Source organism: Neofelis nebulosa, chromosome 14 (assembly GCF_028018385.1).
Source record: "Neofelis nebulosa isolate mNeoNeb1 chromosome 14, mNeoNeb1.pri, whole genome shotgun sequence".
Lineage (NCBI taxonomy): Eukaryota > Metazoa > Chordata > Mammalia > Carnivora > Felidae > Neofelis > Neofelis nebulosa.
In genome coordinates, this window is record NC_080795.1 from 21,204,952 (window position 1) to 21,220,264 (window position 15,313).

Sequence of the window (15,313 nt, forward strand, 5' to 3'; positions counted from 1 at the left end):
TTCTGAATATGTCTGTTAGATCCATCTGGTCCAAAGTGTCATTCAAAGCCACAGTTTTCTTTTTGATTTTCTGTTTGAATGACTGATCTATTGATGTAAGTGGAGTATATTGTTACTATCAATTACTTTTTCAAGGTTTGTTAATAGCTACTTTATGTATTTGGATGCTTTCATTTTGGAAGCAGAAATATTACAATTGTTGTATCTTATTGGATTGCCCCTTTATGATTGTGTAATGTCTTTCTTTGTCTCTTGTTACAGGCTTTGTTTTAAAGTCTATTTTGTTTGATATAAGTATTGCTACCGTGGTGTTCTTTTCACTTCTATTTGTGTGATCAATGTTTTTCCATTCCTTGACTTTCAATCTGTATGTGTCTTTAGGTCTGAAGTGAGTCTCTTGTAGGCAGCATATAGATGAATCTTGCTTTTTAAAAATTTTATTCTGTTACTGTCTTTTTATTGGGGCTTTTAGTCCATTTATATTCAAAGTAATTATTGATAGATATTACCATTTTGTTACTTGTTTTAAGATTGTTTTTGTAGTTCTTCTCTTCCTTTTGCCTCTATCTCTCTTCTCTCATGGCTTGCTGGCTTTCTTTAGTGATCTTCCTTTCTTTTCATTTTTTTCTATATCTGTTACTGGTTTTTGATTTGTCACAATCTTTAGGTTGATATATAAAGTTGTATGCATATAGCAGTCCATATTAATTTGATGGTCGCTTACAGTTGAACCCATTCTCAAAGTGCTAAATTTTCCTTGTGCCAGGCTCTGCATTGACAGTGAGAAGTCCGCTTGGGATTCCCTCTATCCCTCTCTCTCTCTGTCCCTCACCCATTCCTGTTCTCTCTCTCTCTCTCTCTCTCTCTCTGTCTTCCTCAAAAGAAATAAATACACATTTAAAAAAGTAAAAGTGTTAGATTTTTATTCCACTTCCCGCCCTTACCACCCAGTTATAGGTATATGGTGTCATAATTTACATCCTTTCATTTTATTAATTCCTTGACTGATTCTTACAGATATACTTAATTTTACTGCTTTTGTGCTACTTACTTTTCTTAATCCTGGTTGTGGTCTTTCGTTTCATTTCCACTCGGAGAGTCTCTTGTAACATTTCTGGTAAAGCTGGTTTAGTAATGATGAATTCCATTAACATTTGTTTGCCTGGGAAACTCTTTATCTTTCCTTCTATTCTGAATGATAACTTTGCTGGATAGATACTTTTGGCTGCAGATTTTTTTCTTTCAGCATTTTGAATATATCATGCTGCTCCCTTCTGGCCTGTACAGATTTTGCTGAAAAAAGCAGCTAATAGCCTTATAGGGTTTCCCTTCTATATATGTGTTCTCTTTTCTCTTTCTGCTTTTAAAATTATCTCTTTATTATTACTTTTTGCCATTTTAATTACTATGTGTCTTGGTGTGGAACCCCTTGGATTGATTTTGTTGGGGGCTCTCTGTGCTTCCTGGATCTGAATTTCTGTGTCCTTCTTTGAATTAGGGAAGTTTTCAGCTATTATTTTTTTCAAATAAATTTTCTGCCCCTTTTCCCCTGTCTTCTTTATCTGGGATCTCTATAACAAGGAAATATTGTCATGCTTGATCATGTTGCTGAGTTCTGTTCATCTATTCTCATTTTTTATTCTTATTTCTTTCTCCTGTTCAGCTTGATTGCTCTCCATTAGTGTGTCCTCCAGGTTACTGATCTGTTCTTGTGCTTCCTCTAGTGTACTACTTATTCCCTCTGGTGTATTTTTCATTTCAGTTGTTGAGTTCTTTATCTCTGATTGGTTCTATTTTACATTTTCTATCTCTTTGTTGAGGGTCGTGTTGAAATCCTCCACTCTTCTCTCAAGTCCAGTGAGTATCTTTGTGACCATTAAATTCTCTATCAGGGATATTACTTACCTCTGTTTTGTTTAGCTCTCTTGCTGTGATTTTTGTCCTGTTCTTTCATTCGGGACATATGCCTCTCTCTCTTCATTTTATGTAACCCTGTGTCTGTTTTTATGTGTGAGGAGAGTTAGCTCTATCTCCTTCTCTTGAAAGTAGTGGCCTTATGAAAAGAGGTCCTGTAGTGCCCTGAAGTGCAATGTCCCCTGTTTCCTAGAACCTGGAGTTTCAGGGGTGTCTCCTGTGTGTGTTGCATGTACCCTGCTGCTGTTCCTGCGCCACATTTGCTTTATGTCTAGTCACCTGCAATGGCTCTCTTTGCCTATTATGGGTAGGTTTTGGTCCCTGTATCGTTAATGGACTAGTCTGAGGCCACCCTGGGCTTGAGTTGGATCACGCCTGGTGTCTTCCAGCGTTGTGGTTGCACTGAACTGCAAGGTGCTATCTCTGTGTTGTCCTATGAGAGGCTTTTGTTGATAGGCAGGGCCCACAGTCGGACCAAGTAGGTGCTCCCGGCACACTGCTGGTGCTGCATTTGTACGGGTGCGTATGGTTATCTCCCTCTCCCCTTGGGCATGAGTCACTTTGGAGTGATGCTGGCCCCTGTCAGGGGTGTTTGCATAATGTCATGTTTGCGGTGCTGCTTTGGATGGCCTCCTTTTGAAAGTGGGTTGGGTGGGTGCATCCACAGGAGAATGCAGGAACCGGGCATGCCATACCAGTAATGTTTGTGCTGGTTTGCTATCAGAAGGGACCTAGAGCAGTTTTGGAGAAGAGCTGAAGGTGTTTTGTGGTTCCTTCACCACAAAAGAATGTGGTGGTGGGGTGCACTGTTTGTAAGGCTTCACCAGTCTGTTGTGGGAAAGGACTTGGAGTGGCTATGGAGAACTCCTGGCAAGGTGGGTTTGGAGGGGGCAGGTCTGTGGGAGGAGAGCATAGGGCAGGGCACATTGTTAGCAAGCTGAGTGGAGAGTGTTTGTGCTCCTCACTGCAGGTATCAGGTATCTAGGCTGGGGCTATGGAGAGAGATGGCCCTGCCACCTCTTTTGTTCTTGAAGCTTCCTAAAGGTTCTTGCCCCTCCTTCTAGTGTGCATTCTGAGTCTAGTAAATAAATCTTTTCCCCTTATACCCCAGGCATTTTTCAAACTGCTGTTTCTATGCTGCATCTCTGTGATGTTGTTTGTTTTTCTGGATCTTTAAGGGTTGCGGTTCAGTTTCCTACCACCCTCCTGGCTCTCCCAGAGCTGAGTGTGCTGATTTTTAAAGTTCCATGTGTTAGGCCTCAATGATTGTAAGAACTCATGAAGTTGAGCCCTTCTGTTTCTCAAAACTAAATGTTATGGGGATTTGTCTTCCTAGTGAGGGTCCCCTGTGCCTGGGGTGCCTGGTGTGGGTTCTGCTCCTCTCCCTTCTCTGTGATTGCAGTGTCCATCCCTCCCACAGTCAGCTTCATGCATCTGTTTGTTTCCTGACCATGTCACCACCTTTCCTACCAGTTTCAATGTGGTGTCTTCTCTACGATTAGCTGTGGAGAGTCTTTTCTGCCAGTTTTCAGGTCATTTCTGGTTTATTTATGATGATGGGGGTGTTATCTACATGTATCCATGGGATGAGGTGAGCTTAGGATCCTCCTACTCTACCAACTTCCCAGGAAGTCTATTTCTTGTCTTTTTGATACTCACCTTTCTAGCAGGTATGAGTTGATATCTTCTGGTTCTGATTTGCATTTCTGTAATGATTAGTGATGTTGAGTACCTTTTTATGTAACTTTTGGCCATCTGTATGTCTTCTTTGGAAAATGCCTGTTCAGGTCCTCTGCTCATTTTTGAAATCTGATTGCTTGCTTTTTGCTATTGAATTGTATGAGTTCTTTATAAACTTTGGATAGTAACCCCTTATCAGATATGATTTCATTTATTGTCTTTTATTCAGTAGTTGTCTTTTCATTCTGTTGATAAGTTCTCTTGTTGTGCAGAAGTTTTTTAGTTTAATGAAGTCCTTCTTGTTTATTTCTTATTTTGTTGCCTTTGTTTTTGGTGTCAAATGCAAAAAAAAATCACCAAGAGTGGTGTCAAGAAGTTTACAACCCTTTTTCTTCCAGGAGTTTTATAGCTTTAGAGCTTATATGCAAGTCTTTAGTCAATTTTGAGTTAAGTTTTGTGTATGGTATAAGACAGTGATCTAGTTTCATTCTTTTGCAACTGGCCGTTCAGTCTTCCCAACATTTATTGAAGAGAGTGTCCTTTCCCCACTGTATATTCTTCACTCTTTTGTCATAAATTATGTCTGAGGTTTCTATTCTGTTCTATTGATTTATGTGTTTTTTATTCCAATACCATACTGCTTTGATTACTATAGTTTTGTACTATAGTTGAAATCAGGGAGACTGATGCTTCCAGTTTTGTTCTTCTTTCTCTCAACTGTTTTTGCTATTCATTCACTGTATTGTGGTTCCACACAAATTTTGTATTATCTGTTCTAGTTCTATGAAAAATGCTATTGGTACTTTGATAAGAATTGCATTGAATCGTGATGGTGTGAAAAATGCTGTTGGGGTTTTAATTTGATAGCATTGAATCTGTAGATGTCTTTGGGTAGAATGGACTTTTTAACAATATTCTTTCAATCCGTGTACATAGAATATCTTTGTGCAACTTCTATTTTTTTCATCAATGTTTATAGTTTTCAGTGTACAAGTCTTTCACCTCCTTGGTTAAGTTTATTCCTAGGTATTTTATTCTCTGTGTACCATTGTAAATGGTTTTTTCCCTTAATTTCTCTTTCTGGTACTTCATTATTAGTGTAATTTACATAACATATTCCTGTGCGTTAATTTTGTATCTTGCAATTTTACTGAATTCGTATATTACTTTGAACAGTTTTTGTGCACTTTTAGGATTTTCTTTGCATAATACATGTTATTTGCATATAGTGGCTATTTTGCTTCTTCCTTACCAATTTGGATACCTTTTATTTGTTTATTTTTCTTGTCTGATTGCTTTGGTTAAGACTTCTAGTACTATGTTGAATAAAAGTGGTAAAAGTGGACACCCTTGTCTTATTCCTGATATTAGAAGAAAAGCTGTCAGTATTTTACCATTATGATGTTAGCTGTGGGTTTATAATATACAGCCTTTATCAATTTGCAGTATGTTTCCTGTAAGCCCACTTTGTTGAGAATTTTTATCATAAATGAATGTTGAATTTTGTCAAATGCCTTTTCTACATCTACTGAAATGATCATATTACTTTTATCCTTTATTTTGTTAATGTGGCATATCATGTTGATTGATTTGCTAATATTGAGCCATCTTTGCATCCTCTGTATAAATTCCAGTTGATTGTGGTGAATGATCCTTTTAATGTATTGTTGAATGTGGTTTGATAATATTTTGTGGAGAATTTTTGGATCTATGTTCATCTGGAATATTGCCCTGTAGGTTTTTTTTTTTTCTTTTTGGCAGTGTCTTTCTTTGATTTTGGTATTGGTGGAATGCTGGCCTCATAAAATGTATTTCCTCCTTCTTCTGTTGTTTAGAGTAGTTTGAGAAGAATAGGGTATTCCAGTGCTGACACAGGACTAAGGTCTGCTAGATTTGTTACTGCCACTTTGTTAATTGATTTCTGGTTGTTTTTGTAGTTCTTTGTTCTTCCTTTTTTTCTTGATCTGTGTGTGTGTGTGTGTGTGTGTGTGTGTGCGCGCATGTGTGTGTGTGATTGAGGACTTTGCATTGTTTTTCTTTATTTTTTTGTGAATCTATTATAGGTTTTGGTTTGTACTTACCATGAGTTTATATATAACATACTAATTACATAGCAGTCTGTATTAAGTTGATAGTCTCTTAAAATTGAACTCATACTGAAAGAACTTCATATTTACTTCCCCATCTATGTTTTACATATACATGTTGTCATATTTTACATCTTTTTGTGAGTCCTCTTAACTAATTTTTTAGATATAGTTGATTTTACTACTTTTGTCTTTAACTAGTTTTATAAGTGATTGCTCTAGTATATTTATATTTGCTTTTACTGATGAAATTTTGTCTTGTCATAATTTTTGTACTTCTAATTGTGGCCTTTCCACCCTCTCCCCTTGAAGAATTCCCTTTAACATTTATTGTAACATTGGTTTAGTGGTGATGAACTCCTTTGTTTGTGTGGGAAACTATCTTTCCCTTAATTCTGAATGATAATCTTGCCCCATAGAGTATTCTTGGTTTTTGTTTTTGTTTTTTGTTTTTCTTAATTTCAGGACTTTGACTATATCATGCCATTCCCTTCTGGCCTGTAATGTTTCTGCTAAAAAATCAGCTGATAGCCTTATGGGGTTGCCCTTGTATGTGTGTGTGTGTGTGTGTGTGTGTGTGTGTATGTGTGTGTGTGTGTGTTTCTTGCTGTTTTTATTTTTATTTACTTTTAATTTTTTAATTTTAATTTTATTTTTGAGAGAGAGAGAGACACACACACACAGAGTGTGAGTGGGGGAGGGAGTGAGAGAGGGAGACACAGAATCCGAAGCAGGCTCCAGGATCTGAGCTGTCAGCACAGAGCCTGACACGGGACTCAAACCCATGAGCTATGAGATCATGACCTGAGCTGAAGTCAGATGCTTAACTGACTGAGCCACCCAGGCACCCCTTTTCTTGCTACTTTTAGAATTCTTTTTCTTTAATCACTGGCATCTTAATTATCATGTGTCATATTATGGACCTCACTGGGTTCATCTTGTTTGGAACTCTCTGTACTCCTTGAACCTGGATGTATATTTCCTTGCCCAGGTTAGGGAAGTTTCAGCTATTATTTCTTCAAATAAGTTTTCTGCCCTTTTCCTTCTTTCTTCTCCTGGGACCCTTATAATGCAAAAATGTGTTAGCTTGATGTTATCCAAGAGATCCTTTAATCCTTTAACCTTTCTCCTCCTCCTCCTCCTCCTTCTCCTCCTCTTTCTTCAGTAATTCTCTGCTTTTGCTATTCAGCTTGGATGCTTTTTTGGTGTATTTTTCATTTCAGTTATTGTATTCTTCAACTCTGATTGGTTCTCTGTTATATTTTCTATCTTTTTGTTGGACTGAGTTCATCCACTGTTCTCTCCAGTTTGGTGAGCATCTTTATGACCATTACTTTGAACTCTTTATCATGTGGATTGGTCATCTCCATTTCATTAAGATCTTTTTCCAAGGTTTTGTCTCATTTTTTCCTTTGGAGCATATTCTTTGTTTTCCTCATTTTGCTTGACTCTATGTTAATTTCTGTTAATTAGGTGGAACAGCAATTTCTTCTAACCTTAAAGGAGTGGTGTTTGTATGGTCATCCCCTGTGTTGACTGTGTGTCCCTAGTGACTTTGGCTGGCTAACTGTAGCTGTGAGTAGCATGGGCCATTAGTCCCAGGACACTCAGTGCTGAGATTGCCTTGGTGGTATCGCCTGAGCTGAAATAAGTATGGGATGGGGTGTTCGCTTGGCTCTCTATGCAAGATGTTCCCTGGAAGGGCAGCTGAGGCTGAAGTGGGTGAAAGATGGGTGTCCTGAAGCTCTCTGTGTAGAGGTTTCCCTGGCAGAAGAACTGAAGCTGAAGTGGGCATGAGCCAGGGTGATCCCAGGACTATCTACAATGAGGGTATACCCTGAGATTACATCTGGAGGTGAAGTGAATGTAAGCCAGGGAGACCCAGGGCTCTCCATGCAAAGGGCACTCTGGCAAGAGAGCTAAATCTGAACTGGGTGCAACCTGGTGTGTCCTGTGACATTTCATGTAGAGGGCACACTGGCCATGCTGCTGGAGTTGAGGTGAGCACAGGCCAGGTGGTCCCAGGGTATTCTGTGCAGGAACCATCCTGGTAGAGCAGCTGGATCTGAGGCACCCTGAGCCAGTGGTTCACTGGCAAGTCATCTGGAGTTTTTCTGTGCACCGGGATGTTCACGACTGGTGTGGGCTTAGGGGTCCAGGGCTCTCTGGAACAGCAGGCCTGCTATAGCTCCTGGACTCTGCTCCCATCTGGGCTATCAAGGTGGAGGGGGAATATAAACTGTGGAGTTCACCTGCCAACCCATGGAGAATTCTAACCTCTCCTGCCATTTTGCAGGGTTCTAGGGATGATTTCTTTATGTTCTAGTTGCCCATTTAAGCCATGGCTTTTTTCTGTGCACCAGAGCAGATGACTCTCTTTGTAGTTCCTCAGTTATCCCTCCCCACTACAGTTGGCAGGTTCAGGGGTGCAGGTTCCCTTCATTACTGTGTCCCCGTTTCTCTATGCAGTCTCTCTATCTTTTTGTGCAGAAGCTGTCTAGTCAGCCCCATAGTTCTTCTTCAGGAAGAACTGCTTTATAAATAGTTATAGATTTGGTGTGTCCATGGAGGAGGTGAGTTCAGGATCTTCCTACATTGCCATCTTGGTTTGTTAACTGTTTTGTGGCTCTTTTGTAGTTCTTCTGTTCATTTCTTCTGTTGCTCTCTCCCTTTGTGATTTAGTTACTTTCTTTCGTGGTATGCTTGGGTTTCTTTGCCCTTCTCTTTTGTGCATCTGATGCAGGTTTTCGTTTTGTGATTATCATGATTCTTATATATAACAACTTGTATTGATAACATTCTATTTTAAATTGATAGTAACTTAAGTATGAATACATTCTAAAGCTCTATGTTTTTACTTTCCCCCACCATATTTTATGTTTTTGATGTCACGTTTTACATCTTTTTATCTTGTGTATCCCTGAATGAATTATTATAATTGTAGTAATTATTTTACTACTTCTTTCTTTTAACCTTTATACTAGCTTTATAAGTAGTTAATGCACTATCTTCACTATATATTTACCTTTACCAGCAAGAGTTGTACTTTCATAGGTTTTCTTGTTACTAATTAGCATTCTTTCTTTTCAGTGTAAAGAAGTTTCTTAACATTTCCTGTAAGGCTGGTTTATTTGTGATGAATACCTTTAGCTTTTGCTTATCTAGAAAACTCTTTATCTCTCCTTCAGTTCTGAATAAGTTTGACAGGTAGAAATTATTGGTTGGAAGTGTTTTCTTTCAGTGCTTTGAATATAGGGTGCCACTTCCTTCTAGTCTGCAAATTTTCTGTGGATAATCTTATAAGGTTTCCCTTGTACGTAACAAGTTATTTTCCTCTTGCTGCCTTTAAGATTCTCTCCTTTAATTTTTAACATTTTAAATATAATGTTTCTTGATGTAGATCTCTTTGGGTTTATCTTCTGTGGAACTCTCTGGGATTCCTGAATCTGGATGTCTATTTCCTTCACCAGGTTAGGAAAATCTTCAGCCATTACTTCTTCAAATAAGTTTTCTGCCCGTTTCTCTCTCTCTCTCTCTTCCTCTTCTGGGACCTCTATAATGTGAATGTTAATCTGTTTGATGTTGCCCTGAAAGTCCCTTATGCTATCTTCACTTTTTAAAAATTTATTTAAAGGAATATTTCTTTTCTTCTCTGATAGTGAGTTCCACTGCCCTCTCTTCAAGTTCATTTATCCTTTTTTCTGCTTAATTTAGTCTGTTATTGAACCCCTCTGGTGTGTTTTTCAGTGTAGTTATTGTATTCTTCAGTTTTATGATTTCTATTTGGCACTTATATTTCCTAGCCCTTTGTTCAAGTTCTCATTGTGTTAATCCATTCTTCTCCTGAGTTTGATGAGCATGTTTATCACTATTATTTTGTACTCTTTACCAAGTACATTATTATTTATCTCCATTTCTTTAAAGTTTTTTTTTTCCTGAGGTCACATTTTGTTCCTTCATTTGAAACATATTCCTATGTGTCTTCATTTTCCTTGACAATATGTATGGATTTGTGCATTAGATAAAAGAGCCATTTCTGCCAGATAAAGTAGTGGCCTCAGGAGATGCATTCCATCATTTTACCCTGCATTAGCTTTGGTTGTCTCTCAAATCTCTGTGATTGTCCAAGGAGCCTGGTTTTTGTCTCTTTTGCTTTATTGAAGTATAATTCACACACGATATTACATTGGTTTTACGTGTACAACATAGTTGACAACTCTGTATGTTATGCTATGATTGCCACAAGTGTTGCCACCATCTGTCACCATACAGCATTATTACAATACCATTGACTATATTCCCTATGCTGTGTCCTTTGTCTCCATGATTTATTCATTCCATAACTGGAAGCCTGTAGCTCCCATTTCCCTTCATCCTATTTTGCCCATCTCCCCATCCTTTGACAACCATCAATTTGTTCTTTGTATTTATGGGTCTGTTTCTGCTTTTTTATTTGTTTGTTTTGGTTTTTTTAGATTCCACGTTTAGAAAAATTATAGGGTATTTGCCTTTATTTGTCTGACTTGGTAGTGTTTGGTAGTGTTAAGTTTTTAGTCATTGCTACCCTTCAATAAATTTATTTTCATTACTTATTAAATACTTAACAGTTTTTTATCATGTGAAATAAGGAACATTGGTATCTTTATATGCAAGTAATTAAAGAAAAAGATAGCCTAGTAATTGAAAGTGTTTCAAGACCTGTCAGTTTCCCGAAGGGGAAGATCTCAGTCAACAGCTAGATTCAGGCCAGTTGGAGCCAGACCGTCAGCAGCAGTTTTCAAAGTTTGCAAATATATACAATCCTTTGGAACCACAGGTGTATGCTCTGCTGGCCACCAGAGCCAAGTGATCTGGAGATGTCCCCTGAGCAGCAGATGCAAAAAGTGATGCTCCCAGTGAGTGTTATAAACTCCTATCTAGAGACACCACTGGTGAGCTGTAGGGAGGCAGTGGGAGAACACAGAGATGGCATTCCATCAGCCTATTCTCTGAGAGCACTTCTGTTGCCCCCTAGATGCGTGCCAAATCTGAAGCCCATCCTTCGGGCCAAAGCTCCGGGACAAGCGGATAGGCCTCTTTCACAGAAAGACTGGGGGTGTATTTCAGTCTGCTCTCTGAGCAGCGCCTGGGGATGACAGTCAAGAATTCTCTGCTGTTACAGTACCATGGGCTCCAGGAACACAAGTCTCCCCCTTGCCACCAGAGCCAGACAATGAAAGGGCCGTGCAAAAACTGGGGCACCAGATGTAAAACCCAGTGTACCAGCTGTATGTAACAGCTCCCCTCTGGGAGGTACCGGCACTCTGGAGCATGGCAGAGAGGGAATATGAAGAGAGTGATCACCCTTTGAGGTCTCTGGAAGGGATTCCAGTCAGTTTTTAGATGTGGATTTAATTGGAAGCCTGCCCCTTGGGCTGCAGCGATGATGATAACCTAACAGTCCTCTTTTACAGACAGACCAAGCTCCTGAGTCTGTTTCTTCTTGGTATGCCCTGGGAATGGTAGCCATTTAGAGCCATCTTTCCATTGGTTACAGTTCTGTGGGATCTATGAGTATAAGCCCCACTAGCCACCAGAGCCGGCTGATGCAGGGGTGCCCCTGATGCAGCACAGTGAAGGGAGAGTGCAAGTAAGTCACTGGAATGTGGAGATGGCACCAGCCAGCCAAAAGGCCTCTAGATGTAAATTATATTCGATGCCTTACGATTAGCTTAACTTACGTAAAGCCTTACCTTACGTAAAGCTTTACCAATGCTTTACGATTAGCCAGTGAGCCTTTTTCACATATAGTCTGTCTACCTCTTGATCCCCTGTCTCTGCACTAAGTTCTGGGGCAGGTGAGTCCGTGTGTGAACCCTTGAAGAGACATTTCTCAGATTGCTGTAGCCTGTGGCTCTGGTGGACACAGGCCTCGTTGGTTTTCAAAGCTATATGTTTTGGGAACTTGTCTGTCAGGTGCAGGTCTTAAAAGTTGGGGTGTGGGGCGCCTGGGTGGCTCAGTCGGTTAAGCGGCCGACTTCGGCTCAGGTCATGATCTCGCGGTCTGTGAGTTCGAGCCCCACGTCGGGCTCAGTGCTGACAGCTCAGAGCCTGGAGCCTGTTTCAGATTCTGTGTCTCCTTCTCTCTGACCCTCCCCTGTTCATGCTTTGTCTCTCTCTGTCTCAAAAATAAATAAACGTTAAAAAAAATTTTTAAAAAAGTTGGGGTGCTTGCTGTGAGACTTAAAGCCTTTGTTCCTGAGGGAAAAGTCTAGGTTTTGAGTTCTCCCAATTGTGGGTTGCCATATCAGAGACGGGGTTTATGGTAAGATTGTGTCCCAGTCCCTCCTACCTGGTTCAGTGTGAGGCCTCTCTCATGTCTGATGTGTAGGAGTCACTCAGACAGTTTTTAGGTTGTTGTTTCTTTTTCCCCCAGAGCGAGTTGTTTCACATGTATCTATGGATTCAGTGCACCCATGGAAGGAAGTGAGTTCAATATCCTCCTATAGCATCCTCTTAAACTGGAACCCAACCATTCATTTTTATGGTCTGGTCATGATTATCCCAGACAGGTGTTTGTTTTACTCCTTGTTTTATCCTCAGTGACTATCACAGCTTCTGGTAGATAAAGAAATCATGGATAATATTCTTGTGAATAAGTTCCTAGAAATGCAATTAGAGCAGATTTAAAAAATTGAAAATAAGACACTAGCTTGTTTAATATGTAGAAGATCTCAAAGAAAAAATGAATAGTTTTTTTTTGTAACATATAAATGTGCTTATTAATCGACAATATAAATTGATGGCACCTTCAACATATCATTCTGCATATATACCATGTGATGGACTAGATACTCTATTGGTATAAGAAATGAGGCATTTTAAAGGGCGCACGGGTGGCTCAGTCAGTTGAGCGTCCGACTTTGGCTCAGGTCATGATCTCGCACTCCGTGAGTTCAAGCCCCATGTCGGGCTCTATGCTGAGTGCTTGGAGCCTGGATCTGCTTCGAATTCTGTGTCTCCCTCTCTCTCTCTGCCCCTCCCCCACTCATGCTCACTCTCGCTGTCTCTCTCTCTCTCTCTCTCTGTCAAAAATAAACATTAAAAAAAAAAAAAAAGAAATGAGGCATTGTTCCCTGCTCCAGGATGTTTTAAAATGCTGAGGAGAGAATTAAGAAATACATACGTGACAATCAACCATTATTTTTTAAGGCAACAGTTAATACTAACTAAATAGCATAAGGATTATCTTCCTCAGTAATTCAGAGAAATGAAGCATGCTTCAATTTAGTAGATATTGTCAAACAATTTTACAAAGAGTCTGTACCAACTTCTATTTCCACTAGCACTACATACTGGTATTATCTTTTTTTTTCTTTTCATTTCAGTCATTTGGATGGTATATAAAGGTATCACATTATTGGTTTTTAAATGTTTATCTTTGAGAGAGTGCAAGTGGAGGAGGGGCAGAGAGGGTGACAGAGGATCCGAAGTGGGCTCTGTGCTGACAGCAGTGAGCTGGATGCAGGGCTCTAACCCATGAACTGTGAGATCAAGACCTGAGCTGAATTCAGAATCTCCACCAACTGAGTCACCCAGGGGCCCCTGAAGGTATGTTATTAATTTGAATTTCTCTGACAGGCAGTGAAGGTGGGAAACTTTGGTATATTTATCAGCCAGTTGGATGTCCTCTTCATATGAAGTGTCTGTTCAAATCTTTTGCACATTTTCTTATCTTGGGATTTATCTTTTCCGTATTGATTTGTAGGAATTTTAAAAAATATATTCTCTTTATGAGAACTTTGTTAGATATGTGTATTATAAATATCTTTCTTACTCTGGCTCGCCTTTTTACTCTCTTAATGGTACGTTTTGATGACCAGAACATATTAATGTAGTATAGTGCAATTTATCATTTTAAAAATGGTTAATGCTTTTTGTGTCCTCTTACAAAATCTCTGTTTATCTGAGGGTCATAAAGATATTTTCATATGTAGTTTTCTAATATCTCTATTATTTTACATCTGGCCTACAATCTGTCATAATTTCATGTTGTGTATGGTAGAAGGTAGGAGGTCAAGATTCATTCTTTTCCCAAAAGGTAATACAAGTGATCAGCATCATTTATTGAAAAGGCCATCCTTTTTCTGCTGCATTGTACTCTCATCCTAGTTACCAATGACAATGTATGTTCTATTCTTTATGCTTTTCCGATTTTCTTTTTTTGTCTAGTACCAGTACAATACTGTCTAATTGCTATAGCTTTGTGATTGTTTTTGACATCTACTAGTATGTCTTCCTCCTGTATTTTAAAAAATTAGCTTGTGTCCTCTCTCTCTCTCTCTGTTTGCTGTTTGATTGTGATTACATTTAATCCACAGATCAATTTGAGAATTGCAATATCCAGTATTCTAATTCATGAACATAGTATACCTTCCCATTTATTTAGGAGTTCTTCAATTTCTGTCAACAATGTTTCTTACTTCTTAGATTTTAGTTGCAATTAGATAATAGACAATTTGGTGTTCATCTTGTGCTTTGATGGGTTCAGAAGCTGGTAAATATTAGAATTACCTATAGAGTTTTTAAATAATGTTGATCTCTGGACCCTACCTCAGAACTACTGCATTAGGATTTCTGGGAGTAGGGTTTTGGGAATCTAAAAAGCCTTTTAGATTCCACAACACCTTTGGTGGAAGTATAAAAATTGATGCAATCTTTGTTTTTGCAGAATAATTGGACAAATTTTATTGCATTAAATAGTTATACCTGTTGACCTTGCAACTATGCATCTAGAAAGTTAACTTATATGAAATATTTGTGCACATTTATAAATGCATATAAAAGAGTATCTATTATAGCACAATTCATTAAGGAAAATATATATAACAAACTCCCTCAATTTCTCTCAGTGGAAGAAGCAAGCTTCTTACATATAGTGGAACATTAGGCAGCTGCTGAAGGTGAAAACTAAATCTATAAGTACTGAAGTGGAAAGATATCTAAGTTAGTTAACATTTAAAAAAATTAGGTCGCAGAAAATTAAGTAAAATAAGCCAATATGGGTAAACACACTCATGCACACACACATTACACACAAATGTTCACACAAATAAAGGCATTCGCATGACTGTATTTTCTGGGGAATGTGAAACTTACCTGCTTTTTGTCATCTCTCTTTCCTCAATGCATGTGAAGCCCAGGATGATTCTAATGGAAATAGTTGGGATTGTTGCCTGTGAAATATCCAATATCGAGATGCAGGAGCCCAGTGGGATGAATTCCTAGTAGTTTCTGAGGGGAATGATGGGAAGAATTTGTTGGTTCATTGCAAATTCATTATGCAGCAGCCTGGAAACCAAAATTCTTGATCAAAATCACCTTTTCCTATACTCTGTTTCTAATATTTATAATAAGAATACATGACTTGGATTACATAAGCTTTTCTTTTTTACTATGTTAATGCTTTTTAAGTATATAATTTAGTGGCACTAAGTACATTCAAAATATTGTGCAACCATCACTACTCTCTGTCCCTAGAAACTCGTCATCATTCCAAACAGAAACTCTGTACCCATTAAACAACAAAAATTCCCAAGTTCACTTTGGTATGTAGCCAAGTGTGGAACCTCTGAATTACATGAGTTGCAAAA